Source organism: Rousettus aegyptiacus, unplaced genomic scaffold (assembly GCF_014176215.1).
Source record: "Rousettus aegyptiacus isolate mRouAeg1 unplaced genomic scaffold, mRouAeg1.p scaffold_m13_p_13, whole genome shotgun sequence".
Lineage (NCBI taxonomy): Eukaryota > Metazoa > Chordata > Mammalia > Chiroptera > Pteropodidae > Rousettus > Rousettus aegyptiacus.
Genome location: NW_023416288.1, coordinates 35,793,410 through 35,810,977, shown reverse-complemented (window position 1 = coordinate 35,810,977; position 17,568 = coordinate 35,793,410). Strand labels below are relative to the sequence as shown.

Genomic DNA, 17,568 nt, shown 5'->3' with positions numbered 1-17,568 from the left:
AGAAACGTACAAACATGACACACTCTTATCTACATTGGCCATATGCGCACGACCGCGCTTCTGTTAAATGTGACTTTTTTTCAGCTCAGGCAAAGGATAAACCGGCCTTCCGTGGGCAGGAGATTCAGGAACCGTTATGAGCACCCATTTCAGTAGGCCCAGGAGTGGGATGAAAGCACGATCACCCGTCTCCCCTTAAGTTCTGTATGAATAGTGGGGAGGAAGTCACCTGGATAGAAGGAAGTAGACTCGGGGCTTATGTTAAAATTCCTGCCATTTCTATGTCCTGCCGCGTCTCCTAGCCTCGTCGATGACTTCTCGTCGCAACCAGCCTGTTCCAAATTGTACGTCTCGCAGGGTTCTCCTTATTTTGCGCTTGCCGGTAGTGGCGAGTGCACCTGCATTTTACTTTTACTTGGGTGCCCCTGCTGTTAACAGCCATTCCCTTCAGGGAGCCCTCTGGGTGACGGCAGCGGCAGTCCTCCGGCCAGGGTGGTATACATGTAACTATACCAGAATATAACCGCTGGTGTAGATTTATTTATAGATGATGTCTATAATTATCTAGGGGACTAGTGGGTGAAAGGCAGGCAAACAGCAGGTTAAGACAAGGCGAAACGGGAGTTTTTGTCTGTTGATCGATGAGTCCCAAATGCCTAGAATCGTGCCTGGCAAAAAGTGGGACTCCGTAAATATTTGTCAAGTGAATGAAATAATCAATGGCAAGATTTCAGATTGTCATGTAAATAATGGGGCACGTTGGAGGTTTGGGAGAAAGGAACCATTTAGGAAAAGTACACGGCAATTGTATGTAGAATTGTTCGTGAATGGGGGAGTGGGGAAACAAGGAAATCAGATTATGAAGTAGGCACAGGGTAGGAGAAATCGTAAAGTCGATGGGTTTAGTTGTTTAGCATCGTTGAGGTCTCAAGCCATCTGCAGGAAGTGGAGAATGGGAACGAGGGCGGCATTGCAGAACTGGGCAAGCCCACCAGTTGGGTTGGTTAGGCTTCAGCTGGGCGTGGCTCTCAGCCCGTTGTCAGGCAGCTTGGGAACGTGCGTGGATTCCAGGGGAGACGAACTGCGCACCGCCAGCAGGCCGAGCATCTTCCTCCATCCCTGGGGACAGAGGGAAGAAGGATGCCTACCAGTCGGCCATCCCTATTTATTCACTTCTTTTTTTCTTTTAACACTTGACACTATGCCTTAACCTCTCTATGCTTCAGCTTCCTCAAGCAGCAAGATAGGTTTGATGAGCCAGTGTCAGAGGTTTCCTTTGGCTGTAATGTTCTGCGAATTGTGGAATTCTACTAGGCAGTACGAAGAAGAGAAAAAGTGTGGTCCTCGGACCTCTGCCCTAATCAGGGAGTTTCATTCAACCCACAAAAAGTAAAAAACAAAAAACCAAACACACACCAACCAGAGCGCTTTCTTTCCAAGATGAGGGAGGTCACAAGATGGAAAGAGATTGATGGGCCCTGTAGTGGGCCTTGGTGCCTCGGGGGAGTCTTCAGGGAAGTTGGAGGGTTTGGCTGCCTGTTTCAGGATGAACAAGGTTTAGAGAGTAAGGAAAAGAGAATGCTTTCAGAGCCGGAAGGGGATGAGGGGAAGCCGGAGGGGGGCAGATGGAAAAGACTACGTCTGACTTGCTCACTTCTGGATCCCGCACATAGTAGGGGTTTGTTAGGCATCACTGAATATATAAATATACCAGAATAAAACTGCTGGTATAGATTTATTTATAGATGATGTCTATAATTATCTAGGGGACTAGCGGGTGAAAGACAGGAAAACAACAGGTTAAGACAAGGCGAAATGGGAGTTTTTGTCTGTTGATCGATGGGTCCCAAATGCCTAGAATTAGCGCCTGGCAAAAAGTGGGACTCTGTAAATATTTGTTGAATGAATGAAATGAATGACATGATTTCAGGCTGTCATGTAAATAATGGGGAACATTACAAGTTTGGGAGAAAGTAACCATTTAGGAAAAGTACATGGCAATTGGATGCAGAATTGTTTGTAAACAGGAGAGTGAGGACACAAGGAATTCAGCATATTATGAAGTAGGCACCGGATATGGGGGGGGGTCTAAAATTGATACGTGGCTTTGGAAACAAAAGGGAAGGGCAGGATGGGGGACGTCACAGAGAGAGACTTGGTGGCTGACTGTCAGGGTGTGAAGAGTCAGAAGATGCCTAAGGTATAAGGTGTGAAGGAGTCCAGGAAGACTGGGAAATGATAATCGTATTGACATACGTAGGGGAAGGAAGGGGGGTCTTATTGGATCGGAGGGGCAAGTGGGCATTAGTGGTTAATTTCAGACCCGTAGGCATGATGCAGGGAGAACAGGCCTCCATTAGACACTTGCAAGTTGGAAAGTCTCAGGGCTGGAGATCAGGTTTGGGAGTCCTTCTCAGGAGTCTGCCGGTTGGCTTGGGAAGCAGCAGTTTAGAAAGTTGGGAGGTAGGGAGACACAGGAGCCATCCCCACAGCATGATGATGCTCTTTTTGTTCAGAAGGCTGTTGTTGGCCTCTACTCCAACTCTGTGTCTTTTAGAAACATCACAGAGGTCTTAGAAACTGCGCCTTGTTCACATCTGGGGGAGCTTTTATTCCATAGGGTGCTCCTGACCCACTTCTCCAGCATTTCCTTTATTTCTTGTGTAGGATCATTTTGTTGACATTGTCATTTTTCTGGTACTATTATCCCCTATATGTATATTTATAATTTGTCTAATAAGCATGCACTGTAGGAACTGATCTTGCTATTTTTGAAGGAGATACTGCTTATAACTAAGTGTGTATGTGTATGTCTACATTACTCTTAGAAACTGAACTATAATAATGAATTTTACAACCTCGAAGGACAGAGAATATATACAATAAGCATTGATTGAATAAAAGTTGAAGGATGCTGATATAGGAGATCTGAATTAGTATTAGGGTAAAAGGGCATTTACCTTAGAATACTACACCTTTCTCATTTTTACTTTAAGAATTTTCGTTTGCTAGAAACTTTTGAATAGAAATAATTGGGAGTGTCAAATCTTTGTTAAAGAATTTCATTTTTCGTGCTCATTTTGGCAATGCACATACCAAATATGTTGCCAAATGATACAGAGCAGATAAGCATGGTGTGTGTGAGGGGAACACACAGGTTCGCGAAGCAGCCCAGAGTTTTATTTATCCTTATGAAAACTCAAAAAACAGTGTTTCCTTTCCAACTGAGGTGGACCACATATTCTCTGAACCACCTTTCTGTTTTCTCTCTTCTCTTTCTTTTTAATAATTCTTTTTGAATATCATACTGGTGATCATATAAAATGAACTTGGGGAAACAGGAATTCTGTCATCGATGAGAGTTTTCCTAAACTTTAATTGTGTGGTGTGCCGCTTGCCTTTTGGACAAATCAATTGTAAGAAATAATTTAGTAACCTCTGAATTGTAAACTTCTCCGTGGCAGTTTGTGCCTGTACATCTCTTCATTGACTGAAGAGATATTGATGATGATTGGCAGTTCCCATAAATAATTGAATAACGTACATTGTATTTACCTCTATAAGTATCTAGATTAGAAAATTAAAAACATGGGCTTTAAAAACCCCAGGTTACTGTCTACACAAATAGAAAAATACTTTAAAATTATGTTTCTAATGGGATAATGATGAAATTTTTAGTATATGGTATTGGGCCAAGTGGGTAGCTGTGTGGAGAAAGATGAGGTTGGTTCTATATCTCATACCATTCAAATAAGCTCCATTTTGATTAGTTCATTTTATATGGTGATCAACGTGATACTCAAAAGAATCATGACAAAGAAACGAGGGAGAAATCAGAAGGGCAATTCATAAAAGTCTACCTCGGTTGGAAAAAGTGAAAAGTGAAGTTTTTAAATAAGGATTTCAAAATATGAGTATATTCACACCTTCGTAAAATCATGAAAGGACTACAAGAAACGGGAGTAAATACCTTTATAATTTTGAAGAAAGAATGCCTTTTAAACTATGACTCAAAATTTAGAAACCATAAAAGATAAAGATGGATAAATTTAAATTCAGATAAAAAGAAATTTAGCTGGTAAAGAGCACAAGCAAATTCTAAAGACAAATGACAATCGTGCAAAAAGTATTTGCCATGGACAAAGGACCAATCTCTCTATGTAAAGAGCTTCTACAAATAAATGAATAAGAAAATGACTAGCAGACCGACAGACAAATAGGCAAAGGATATATAGAACGTTTCGTAAAACCAGAAATAACAGATTGTTTTTAAACTGAAGAAAAGATCTTCAGACTCAGACATAATAAGAGACGTGCAAATTTAAATTGCCGAAGTAGCAGTTCTCACTTCATCAGATTTGTGAAAACTCTAAAGTGTGACAATTATGCATTATAGACCAGCTGTGGAAAAATTTGTCACTGTACTTCATGTGAGAACACAGATAGCACAGCCCTGAGAAGGTCAGTTTGGCAGTGTCTATCACCATTACAAATGCAATCACCCCCCCCCCCTTTTTTTTTAAGGTGAGGCAACCCTTGGTTGACCTCACAGCTGCAAGGACCTTGTCAGCTTTTACAAGCCTTATTTTTTTTTTATTTTTTCTACTTACAGCACCTGGTCTTCCTAGGTGGTCTCCCATCCAAGCGCTATCCAGGCCCGACCCTCCTTAGCTTCCGAGATCAGACGAGATCGGGCTTGTTCAGGGTATCATGGCTGTAGACAGCAATTATCCTTTGACCCAGTCATCTGGCTCTGTAATTTTTCCCAGCAGGTACATCTGAATACATATAAAGTGACGTATTATGGAAAGTTTTACATTTAGACCATTGTTTGTGATAGAAAAGATTGGAAGTAATTTATCCATTAGCAGGAGACTGGTGGAATAAACCGTGATCCACCCATTCAGTTCAGTACTGTGTAGCATGTAAAGAGAACACAGAAATTCTTTATGCAGTAAGTGGAAAGATCTCTAAGCTACGTCGCTAAATGACAAAGCCAAGGGGTAGGGCAGAATATGTAGTGCTACCTATGGTGTCCGCGTGAATCGTCAAAAGTCAACAAGAAACTCACTGGTTACCTTTAATGGGTGTGTGGGGGATGGGGTGGTCAGAAAAAGGATGTCTTTGTAAACCCTGTTGAATTATACCCATTCAAAACAAAAAATAAGTTTCACGTTTGCAAAATTTCATTTCAGTGGCAGTTCGGCCTTTGTCCAGTGGCTGGAAATATCTGCCCAGACTCTCATCGCCTCTTGTTTGGACTCTTGGCTACAGCCACAGCCTCCTAAGTGGGTCTTGTATTTGATTTGTCACGAGCTGTGCTGTCGAATACGGTAACCAATGGCCACATCTGGCTATTGAGCACTTGAAATGTGGCCCGTTTCATTTGAGATGTGCTGTAAGTGTGCCGAGTTTAGATGACTTAGTACGAGAGGAAAAGAATACAAACTATCTCATTAATAATTTTTAAAATATTGACTGCACGTTGGAGGATAATAGTTTGCATTTGGGGAGTTAAAATATATTATTAAATTAATTTAATTTTTTTTTTAACCTTAAATGTGGCTACTAGAAATTTTTAAATTACATATGTGGTTTGGCCCTGTGGCTTGCATTTTATTCTTTTCTGTGCAGCCCTGATGTAGGCTTCTGTCCATACTTGGCATGTCTGCCAGAATTAATTTCTTAAAAAATTAATATAAAGATGTGCTTTACAACCTTCGTTGGCTGCTGGACCCTGTAGAGACCTTTCGCGATAGTCTCTGCGATGCTTACTTTACGGATTCCTCCCCTCCCCTCACATACGAACTCTACTTTTCTTCACTCTCTCGGATTGCAGTCCCCTCATAAACGAGAGCCTGTGAACACACTTATCCCTTCTACTTGCAAGGTCCCTGAACCTTCATTTCGTTGCCTTGAAAAACTCCTGCTCATCTCACATACCTGGGTCCCGTGGCCCCTTTCTCTGCTGAGGCTCCCCCACTTCCCGCGTCTTCTCTTCTTATGGCATTTGGTGAACCTGTGCCTTTTCGTACTTATCACCTAACACTGCCGTTAATCATTTCAAGGGTGTTGTCTCCCCAGCAGACTCTGAGCTCCTCAAGGGCAGAACCCCTCATGTCTGTATTCCCAGAACCTGCAACTCCCTGTGAACGAACCCCCAAAAAGGCACTCGGAGATGAGGTCGCTGGAAGTACACAGTGCCCCGTTTGCCTGGCTAGTACTTCTCTTCGTCTGGTCTGTACGTGAGGAAACAGGCTCACACCCCGTAGGTCTTCCCTGGGTTAAGAATAGGCCTCTTCGGGATGTCCTAGCTTTTAACAGGGCAACCTCCCTACAGGCAGAAGGTGACAGACTGCAGAGACGTCGTAGTGCCACACCCACCCGGTCTTCAGGGTCGTGTTCAGGCTGGGAAGGGAGAGGCGCTCTGCTCCGTCCGAGCAGAGATCCCCGGGCCGGCCCTATGCCCGTGTTTCCAGAAGGTAAAGGTGGCAGGTGGTGCCAGAGGCGAGGCCGGCCGAGCTGGAACAGCGAGGTTCTCCACGGTCCTGCCGCCACGCTCTGACTTCAGTGACCTTCTCCGAGGTCCTCTTCCCACTTATTAAGGTCCCCACTGTCTTTCTCTTCTGCTTGTGGGGACTTAAGCTTTTGCTTGAAAGAGAAGAGCAGTAAACAGAATATCTAGGATCTCTGGAGCAAAGAGTTGGGAAAAAAAGAAATGGAATTTTGTAAGAAACTCCTCTCATTAGCTAAGTAATTGGAAGGAGTCATATTTAGACCCAGATTTTAGAAGCTTCTTCCCATCGTTTGGGATATTTTCACGCGGCAGAGTCTTGTTGCAGCTCTCACGGTCAGTTGAATGAGGAGCTCTTGCTTTCACATGACGTCGAGGGCCAGTAGTTTAGTAGAAGCGCAAGGGGCTGGTAAAACTGGTCTGGACCCAGGCTCGCTGTTGCCTGGCGGGGTGGGCATAACAAGCAAGTTGCGTACGTCCTCTCTCCAGGCCTCGTTTTTTAATAAAATGAGGTCATAAACACCTGGGTTGTGAGCATTTACAAGAGGCGCATGAACAGTGGTGGCTAACACGGGGCCCAGTGCGTAGTAGGTTTTGGTCAGTAGGATTTATAGCTCCAGTACGAATGTCGATTTTCCTTGGCAACTGTCTGGTGTGGAATCACCAGATGGGCACCTACAAGGCAGGAGAGCAGCGTGTCCTTTCAGAATTGTGACGGACTGCGGCGATGGCTAGCCGGTCGCAGTCCTTGGTCACTGCCCCTCAGAGCCTCCTCCTCATCTGAGGGAGGGAGGGAGGGAGCAGGTGGGCAAGGAGTCAGGACACGCGGGCTGGAGACCTGGCTTTGCCATTAGTTCGTCCCGTGCGAAGTCGCTCCAGCTCCGCGCCCCTGAGCCTCCTCGCTTCTCAAGCGAAGGTGTTGATGTTCTCCGTCCCTAAAGTGCTCTGACTCTGTCTCCGCCAAGCAGTCTCCGTTGACCTCAGGTGGTTGTGCTGCGTCGGCGGCGGGGGAGCAGTTCGCCGGGCCGGACTCCGCCACCTCCCGACAGCCTGGGACTGGAGGAGCATCCCCCTTTCTTCTTGGGCTCTGCCCCAAGGCCGCAGGCTCCTCCCCGGGCTCTGCCCCACGAGCTGCTCTCACCGTCCCCCCGTATCCACCTGGCTGCGTTTTCCACCAGGGAGCCCCGCTTTTTGTCAGGGCTTGAGATCTGTTTCTCATTATTCTCTTCTAATGAGAGAAAACCATCTTTTTTTTTAAGAGGGAGATTATCAGCTGACTTATTTTTTTAAGTAACTTTTGTGCTTTGTAAATGACTTTGTGCATATTTTGTTTCCTCTGAGGCACGGAGGGCTGTGTGATTGGCCTTCTCTGTCTCATTTGCTCTTCTACTTGCTCTGGTTTGAAGTAGATGAACACAGTGCTTTGTATGCCTTGTGACCAGATAATTCGAGCTGGCAGTAATCAAGATTGGGGCTAATTATCATTAAAGGGTAATTTCATTGCTGATCATAATTGATCTTGTCTTAAACCCACTATTGCATTTCTTTCGTGACATGATTGTAAAAGAAAAGAATATATACTTTTGGCAATAAACTTCCCAAAACTGAGTTTCTGCATTCAGTTGTTTTTCAGACCAACTTTATATATTTAAAGAGTGCCTTTATTAATGCAGCGACTTGCCTGCTTTATATTACATATTCAAAATAAAAGAAAATTGAAACAGTTCATCATTGACGTGAATGTTGCAAAACTAGCATCTGGTTTGAATAATGAATTTTTTGGTCCAAGTTCTGCTTTATTGAATGAAGCTAATAAAATTGCCCTCGACTGCTACGCCAGTGACTTCTCCTTCACTAACTCTCGGTTCCTCTCAGTTGCCAGTTTGGAGGCCACTAAGGTTGTCTTCAGAAAGTTCTTTCCCAGTGGTGCTTGCTTTATGCAGCTCTTGTCCACTTTTCCCACTCTTCTGTCACCAGCTAGGTGGAAGTGACAATACCCCACGGTCACAGAATCTTGGGGTTGGGACATTTTAAGTATCTTCTCCACCAGTCAAGCTCTTAAAGGGCTCTAGAGTTGGAACAACTGAAAAATGAGATGTTGGTGTAGCAACATGGTATCCAGACAGTTCAAGCTCAGGTACATAGGTGGCAGTAGCCAAGCTTGGTTTCTACCTTAAACTTGGACATTTGCAGAGATACAGTTGCAACTGAGTCATGCTAACAGTGCCTGGAGGGCCCAGAGCCATTTCAATTGCTCATGCTGGTAACACACATGCACGTGCATGTAACATGCACACACAGACACACTCCCATGGGCAGTCTCTTGAAGGTAAATACACACTTTTTGGTGCTAGGTTTTCTGATCCGTAGATATTAACAATATCTACAAAACATTTTCAGACCTATCATTTGATTTGGCTTTCAGCAAACCACGATGGGCAGGGTAAAACTCCGCTATCCCTCTTTTACTCAAGTGGAACCTCCTCAGTGAAGTACTGTGACTTTTTCAAAGACATACAGATACGACGTGGTAGGAAGGAATGATATTTTGTAGGTCAGTTTTTATATTTTATCGCAAATCCTATATCGCATGTTCTCCTTCGATGAAAAGCTCACTGAAGGAATGAATGAACGAATGTATGAAGAAATAAATAAAACACCCTAATGAATAAAACAAAATCCGAAAGCTAAATGTCTTCAATAGTCAGATAGTAAAAACATGGAAGCAAATGAGTATTTTGTCTTCGTTATTTCTTTGCCTATAATCTGAGTTGGCCAGGGTGCAGGCAGGCCGATTCGTAGATTCATAAAAATATATATTGAATTTCATTGAATTAGCATTACTTAGCTAAATAGAAAAATAACAATATCCTTTTATCTAGGAATACTTGGATATGTGGGTTGTTATCGAACACAAAATTGACCGAGACTGACTGACAATTTTCTACATCCTTCCGTCAGATGTGGTTGGCCACGGCAGTAAGGTCTTCAGGAAGAAAGGCAAGAAAATCAGCATGGTTTTCCGTCTATTGAGTAGATGTGAAGTATTACGTCCACTCTACTTTAAAAAAAAAAAAAATTGTTACCAGTTTTTTACAAGAATAAAGGGAAAACAGTAACTTCTGGGTGGAATCGAAAGGTCCTGCCAGCAAGGCTCATGAGTGAGAGTGAGATTTCTGATACCTGAGGTATTAGGCAAGTCTGAGGCCGGGCAGGTGGGAACATCACCAAATCTTCATCCTCAGGGAAATTAGGGCAGAAAATACGTCCCTTTCTCACTTCATTATAAGAACTCCATCTTCTTCTGAGAATACTGGAATCCTCTCTCTCTTAATTTTTCTTTAAGCTTTCTAATTATAATTCTTTGTAGTAGATTTTTTCCCCTTTTGATCCTGTTCCTTTTTAAATTACAATTCTTCAGGAGCCAAAGAGATGTTTTGCTTTTTACTGATTAAAGCGTGTGATGTGCAGGTGTTCCTTACAAAATGCCTACTGTACTTTGTAATTTAACCTTTGCGGCTCCATTCTAGGTTCACTGCCGGATCCTACCTACTCTTTTAGATTCACTTAGGCCACTTAAGAATCCAGGCCCCCAGTCCTCAAATTCCCATCTCTTTTGTCTTGTCTGCTTCTCTCCTCATCTTTTGGCCCAATTTGGCCTTCAACAGATGAGACAAGGTGAGTACTCTCCATTCTACCTATTTCTCATGGCTGGTTCCTGAGCGGAGTTTGGCAGAGACAAGAGTGAGGAATGGAAGAGTGATTCAGCAGCCAATTGACAGGGTCTGAGTCCCAGTTCAGCCTCTCGCCGGCTGTCTTATCTAAAACAAGCTAATTAATTTGTACACACCTTGGTTTCCTTGCGTGTAAAATGAGTTAAGTAATATCTGTCTCACAGCATTGTTGAGGATTCATCAACATGGTATAATTGGAAGTGCTTTATGAAGTGTTACAGTGTTACTGTTGCAGACAGTGACACTTATACCATGGGAAGGTGCTTGGGACACTTAGATCAGGTGCTGAGATCATTACAGATGAATCACGTAGGAAAGGTGGGGTATCGGAGTTGCCCGCGTAAGGAAAGGGATGAGCCATTCGCGATCAAGGCACCTCAAGAGCCGATCAGATCAATAGGTACGAAGCGGATGGTGGAGGAGCAGAGAAGGTTCGCAGAACGAGGGAAGCCAAGGAAGCTGCGCTGGTTTGATCGTCTGGAGAGGTGAGGTAAGACGTCGAGGGCGTGGGCTCTCTCGCCACCGGAATGTCATGAAAGCATCAAGACGAGGCTCCGGGTTTTTGAAACTAGGAGCCTGGGGACCTTGGGGACCGAATGAATTTGGCATTACTGGAAAAGAAAATGTCCAGAGAGGTTGGAAAATGAATCCAACCAAGAAATTAACTGAGCCAGGGTACAACTGTGTCCGCTAGGAAAAAGCAAGGCTGAGACCCGGCACAGTACCTGGCACAGGGTACGTGCTGAGCAGGTATCTGTCGAATTCATAAATGGGGGCAGCGAAGTTGATGGAGAGCACGAGGTGCAGAACCTAGCCGTGTGCTTGGGTTAACTATCACTCCGCCTTCTGAAAAAGCCTGTCCTCTGAGGAAGAGTTACTGCATGCCGCCTGAGGGAACTTACTGCAGCCTGGGAGGGCAGGGTTTAACCCTGCAGAGCACGTGTGGGTTTTTTTTGTTTGTTTTTTTTTTTTTAAAGCTCAGGGAAGTGACATGAGCCCGGATAAGATGTGCTACATACGCCTGCAGTCTTTTGTCTCTCTGTTTTAATTTGAAAGCCACCATTAGTTTAATAAATCATCCCTATGAAATTCTTTTAGTTCTATTTTAGGATCCAGAAAGTGGAGCTTTGTATGAGTTCTGAGACAGTAAACTAAGTTAGATCCACATGTCCAGTAAGGGTAGCTGTGACTCTGTGTGGTCTTCCTTTTGAACTGCTGTAGAATGACATTTTGTTCCGATAATGTTGTGTAAGCCGTGAAGGTTCTTTGCCTTTTATTCCTCCTTTGCTTGTTTGCCTTTGGCTGACTCCGTTGTACTTAGTCTTTACCTTGTCTCTGCTGGTCAGCTGTGGTGGTCTCTGGCTGAGACTGCAGCCGTGTAATTTTCGCCTTGAGAGGCCATTTGGGACGCGAGATCCCTACATTACTGGCCGTTTCATGCTGTATAGCATGAAACACATCCCCAGTTGAGGTCTCATCAATCTACAGAGAAGCACAGTGATTACAGGTACCAAGACCATTCTCCACCCTCCAAAGCACATTGCTGTACTCTAGGTCATTTGGCACAGAGACAGACACTATCCCTGGTTGTACTCTCTGCAGGTGACTTGGCTCAGCTACTCTGTGGTTTAACCTCTCTGTAGTATCTATGTGGTTCTTCAGATAAACAGAAGGGCTTTGAGAGAATGGTTTTAGAACTTTGCACAGATGAGAAATGCTTTAAGATACCTTATTTAGTAAGAGCTGGGAACTTACTCTAGTGGGAGGTTTATAGGATTGGTTGGTATTTGAGAGACAATTAAAAAGCCCATCTTTAGACGGGAGATTTAGATGACAGATTAATTTGATTATAGTCTGAGTCACTTGGAACTGCTTAAAGTTAAGATGCTTCTGCTGCAGTTATAAATTTCGTGTTACCTTTGTTCCCTCTTTCTGTGATAAAGCAGCTGGGATATAATTTAAACAACTTTCCTAAACTCAAAACCTGTCAGGATCTAAGGAAGTCCTGTAACCACTCAGATGTCTTCAGTCCAGTGCTGGGCAACACACTAGACCACAGGGCCTGCGTGCAAGATGGAGGTGTAAACACATGAACCTGTCTTTCCTAAGTCAGTGGAATTTTATGTCTCTTGCTCATGCAGTGGACAGTCTTTCCTAAAGGTATGTATGGCGTTCTGAGCTGAAAGGAGTATTTATGTGGCGCCTGTCAGAGGTATGCTTGGTATGAAAACCATAAGTGATTTGCCTCACTGGTTTGTTTAAAATTCTCAAGCATAATGCTATACTAACATAGCTTTTATTCACTGAACCTCCTTTACAGTGTAGGGAAAACGACCACGTGGTGAATGAAATAAATACACTGGACTCGATCCTCACAGCAAGAAAGGCCTGTAATGTTTATGTGAAAAGGTGCTTCTCTCGGGCTGGTGCTTGGCAGAAGGCCTGGGTGTATAATGAGGTATTCACATGTGTCAGATCTTGTGCCTCCCAGGAACCCGGCGTTGTCTTGTTCCACTTGAGTTTTATTTATTGAAATGATGACATGCCGTAATGGGTGCACCGATGCACACCACGCCAGGTGCAGGTCCTCGGGAGAGGCCGATGGGAGGAGTGGCTATCGGAACATTAACTCCAGGTCTCCTGACTTGTGTGTGATGAAAATATCAAACCCAGTGTGGAGTTAACAGCAAGTGGAAAAAAAAAAAAATCATTGCTTATCAGAGGAACAAAAAGGGTCATGTCAGCAATACCAGGGAATTTCTGTCTTTGTGATCCTGTGGTCTGGTGTGGAGTCATTCATTTTCCCTGGTTGCACGGTAATAAATAAAGCATTGCATATGCTGAAGTGAGCGGTAAGACACCGGCCGTGGTGAAGAGTCTTTGTGATACCCGCTGAAAATCCCCACACGGGCTCGGATTGGGTCCTGGCAGAATGGATCCTGAGCGTGCCTGTGTATCGTCCCGGAAACAGGTTCCCCTGCCACGTGAGCCTTCTTGGGGACCCATCGTGCAAGAGCGTCTAGGTGCAAAATAATTTGGCTGTTTTGTTTGTTTTTCATGAAGAAAAAGGACTCCAAGATTGATGAGGATGAGATGCAATACTCTCATCTAATTAGTCCCTAAGCTTTTTCTGTAGAAACTTGTGCAATTCTTTGATTGATCTTCTTCCTCCCATTTCTTGGGTAATGCAGTCTCAATCAGCGTAATGATGTGAGAGGAACAAGTCAGGCTTGGTATGTCTCTGACCAGCAAAATCTTACAATTAAGCTGATTAAGCTCAGTTTTCTAACTTTGATGTAAGGGGCCTTAATAGGATATAATTTTACAAGTTGCCTCTTCCTAAGGGGCCCAGATGGAAGAAAAAAGGAAATCCACTTCAAAAATGTAAAGTTTTATTACAACTGAAAGGTCAAAGCGAAGAGGGCTAGGACCACCCCACTTGCACCTCTGCCCGGTCCCTAAACAGCGCAGGCATTGTCACTGGGCTCAGGTGTCCCAGGATGCAGTTTTATCCACTCGAAAGCCTTTATGTGTTCAGCTCAATTAGATTAATTATCTTCCTCACCAAGATTCACAGTGCTTTGCTGTTTAGCCCCAGTAACTAAACGTTAGGTTTGCGAGCGGAGGGTACTGTAATTGTCCTCCAAAGGGCTGTGGCTTTGGGGGACTCAGAGAGAGGAGCTTTCATCAGTCATTCTAGCCAAGACGGAATATAGGTTAGCACATTCGTCTTCAGGCTGAGTTTTTTTGTTACTGGCTGTGACACATTTGCATTTAGGAGAGAGCTCTAATTCTGAATCTTTGCTGCCTCCAAAAGTAATGCCGGGCGTGTCGTGATAAAACACGCTGTTTTCTGTGTCTCCGGGGAGTTAGTAGCATGCTTTGCATGCTCTTGGTTTCCAGATGGAGACCGCTGAGCTGAACCCAACCTTTTGTCCACTGACAGTTCGCAGGGAAGTTTGCCCTGGGCGAGACATGGTGGTAGCATCAGGGCTGAACGAGAAAGTCAGGGACAGACAGAGTCCTCCCTCGGAGCTGTGTGGAGGTTAAGCGTTTTTTTCTGACATAAAAGGAAGTATGAGGCCTGGCATTCATACTTCGTCTTTTACTCTCTCCTGCCTCTGCCCCCTTTTCTTCTTCGAGGGAAGACAGAAATCCCAAATTGTGGTTAAGGTGATCATTTGTGGCCTTAGACATTGAGTGGATCTATGAACTTGATCTTTCCAGAATCCTAGTCTTGTGAAAATTCTCAGTTATCAACCTTTGTACTGAACTGTGTTAGGTAAAAGGGAGGTCAGAAATTGGAGTTCAAGAATAACTAATTTAGGATGTATCTGGCTGGATCGTGACACATTCAGTATAATAATAATGATAATAACACTATTCATATATTTATCTAAATGTGGTTACGTTCACATGCCTTATTATTTTTTAAGAGAGGTAAGGGCAGGTACCATTTAATCGTATTCGTTTATTCAATAAATATTCAGTGCCTACTATGTGCCAGGCCCTGTTCTAGGGAACAAAACGGTAATAAAATTCCTGCTTTTGTGGAACTCGTATTAGCTGTGGGGAGACAGACCATAGATAAATGAAGTGAGTGAAGCGCAAGGTGTATTGGAGGCGTATCCGCTATGGGGAAAAAAAAAGATAAAAGGATAGGGAGGGAGGGTGTGCTGTGGTGGGGAGTCTTTTCACAATACTAAGAGGATGGCTGTGGAATCTCCTTGGTGAGAAGACATTTGAGTAGTGACTCGAGAAGGTAAGGAGGTGCTTATCTGAGGGAACAGCGTTTCAGGTAGAGGGGACAGCTAGTACAGTGGCCCTGAGGGGGGAACCTGCCCGGGATGTTGGAGGAACTTCAGGGAGGCCAGCGGGGCTGGAGCAGGTGAAGAAGAGGGTGGTGGGAGGTGATGCGGAGGTGTCACTGCAGGCCGGCACACGGATGGTGGCATTTCATCTGTGGGGGATGGAGAGCCACGGCGCGTTTGAGCAGGTGAGGGACATGGTACATGAGCACTCCGCTAGTGTTCAGAATAGACCGAAGGTGGCAGGGGTAGAGGGGGCATCGGTTCGGGGGCCACCGCAGTAATCCAGGGTGGAGATGATGGCTCTGGACCCAAGTGGCATGAAGTGATAGGGTTCTGGGTATATTTTAGAGGCAGGGTCAGCCGATTTGGGTTTCAAGCACGAGGGGAAGAAAGAAGTCAAGTCAGAGTTTTTAATCTGAGCAGCGAGAAGGATTTGTGTGTTGTTAGCTGTGACACGGGTGATGGGCGGAGCAGGTTTTGAGGGCCGGAAGGAGATCGCTGGCATCGTTTGGGCCATGTGAAGTTTGAGGTGCCTATGAGACTTGCAACCGACTTTTGGTCGTTTAGTCTGGAATTCAGTGGAGAGGTCAGAACTGAAGATAGAGACATCCAGGCAGCGTTGGGGCATGGACTGGATGAGATCTCCTCGGGGGTGAGAATACGTAGACGGGGGAAGAGGGCAAGGTTCGATCCGGGACACTGGGGCGTAAGAAGCCGAGGGAGGTAGAGGCACCAGTGAAGGAGCCGGAGGCAGAGAGGGAGCTGCCACTGGAGGGGCAGGGCGTGGGGAGGAGAGCCAGGAGGGGGACGAGCTGGAAGCCAAGACCAGGCGTTCCAGCAAGGAGGGGATGGTCGTCATGTCGGTATTGCCGCGGGTCGAAACCGAGTCTATCAGTCAGCCATCAACTGAGGCCCATGATGCACCGCACCGAGGGCCACGGCTGGAAACAGCTGGGCCAGGGCTCAAAGTCAAGTTCACTCTCTCTCAGCCAGGAGAGTCCTTTGGCCTTACCTGACCCTCACGTGCTGGGTAGTGTTGTCACGTGCTTCTCGCATCATGTGGTAAATGTTGGCGCAACTTCCACTGTTTCAGCAGCCGTTAACCATGCTTTTGTTTTTGAGCTTGCATGAGAATATTGTTCTGCCATGTCTTTTATGTAAATGTATGTTCATTGTAGAAAAATTAGTAGAAAAACAGGTAAGCCCAAAAAACGTCTGAATTATTAATAATTGCACCACTCAGAGAGGACCATGCTTGTAAATTGATATCTTTCCTTCCATACTTTTTCTCAGCCATATAGATGGACATATAAATTGTTTTTAGAACAGATTTCGTACTAAATATATTGTGTTATGTTACCTTTTTATAACATTTTCAATAGTATGTCATGAATGTCCATCATGGTATGCATATTGTACATACTGTTTTATACCTTTTTTTTTTTTTTTTAAATAGTGCCTGGATATCTGTAATATAGTTTGCCAGGTTGGTTAATGGTGACAAGAAATAATCCAAGGTCACCTATGGGAATTGTCCCGGAAATAGGACAGTAATAATAACAGAACCTTCGTATTCACTGAGCCCTGCCATATGCCAGGCATGGTTTCCAGGCATTTTATTTGCGATATGTCATTTAATTCTCACACTAGTCCTTTGAGGTAGGTACTGTCTTTATCTACATTTCTGTAGTCGAGACCCTGAGATAGACACTCGCTCACGGCGAGGATGCGGCTCGGATCGGAGCGGGGCTGCATCCGGTCCGGTCGGTCCGGCTCCAGGTCCTACAGACTCTCCCCTGCCCACCTCTTACCTCTCGCTGTATTTGCACATTTGATCGCAATCCCAGGCGCCTCCTGAGCTGCCTGCCTCCCCACTGCCTGCCCGGGGGAGCTGCCTGCCCCCCCCCCCCGCCCACTGCCTGCCCCGGGGGAGCTGCCTGCCTCCCCACTGCCTGCCCCGGGGAGCTGCCTGCCTCCCCACTGCCTGCCCCGGGGAGCTGCCTGCCCCCCCCCCCCACTGCCTGCCCCGGGGAGCTGGGCGGCAGGATGGTGGCTGGGAGCACGTGCCGGGATGGGAGCAGCGTCCCCGTCACCTCCCTCCCACCCGGAGGGCCCCGCCACCCGCTCCAGTCTCTGAGCCGTATTTGATGAGGTGCCATTTATTCATCTGTGGTTCGTGCAGAAAGTTAGGGTTTCATTCAAGGTTTACTGGTTAAAACCAAAAAAAGAAAACAAAAAAACCCTGGAAAGAGTCAATATGACTCTAGTCAATATTGATCTTCTTTGGGCTTAAAAAAAAGTAACATTTTAGCTCATTAGTTAAATACATATTTGTTCTTTTATAGGTTGACAAATCTGCAAATACGCTTTGAGTGATTTAAACTTTAAACATGTCAGTACCTTTTGGGATTTCTTTTTCAAACCCTGTGCATCGTAGTTTTATAATAAGATATTCTTATGGTGAAAGAAACAATATATATGTAATGTGTAATATCTGTAAATGGATGAT

General features: G+C 44.9%; 1 protein-coding gene and 1 pseudogene across 1 annotated transcript in view; one reads left to right on the top strand and one right to left on the bottom strand.

The window, feature by feature from the left end:
- The window catches only part of JAZF1 (JAZF zinc finger 1), a 296,223-nt gene that overhangs the window by 54,311 nt on the left and 224,344 nt on the right, over positions 1-17,568 (top strand). The window lies entirely within an intron of this gene.
- On the bottom strand, positions 4,604-4,722 carry LOC118611242 (annotated as a pseudogene).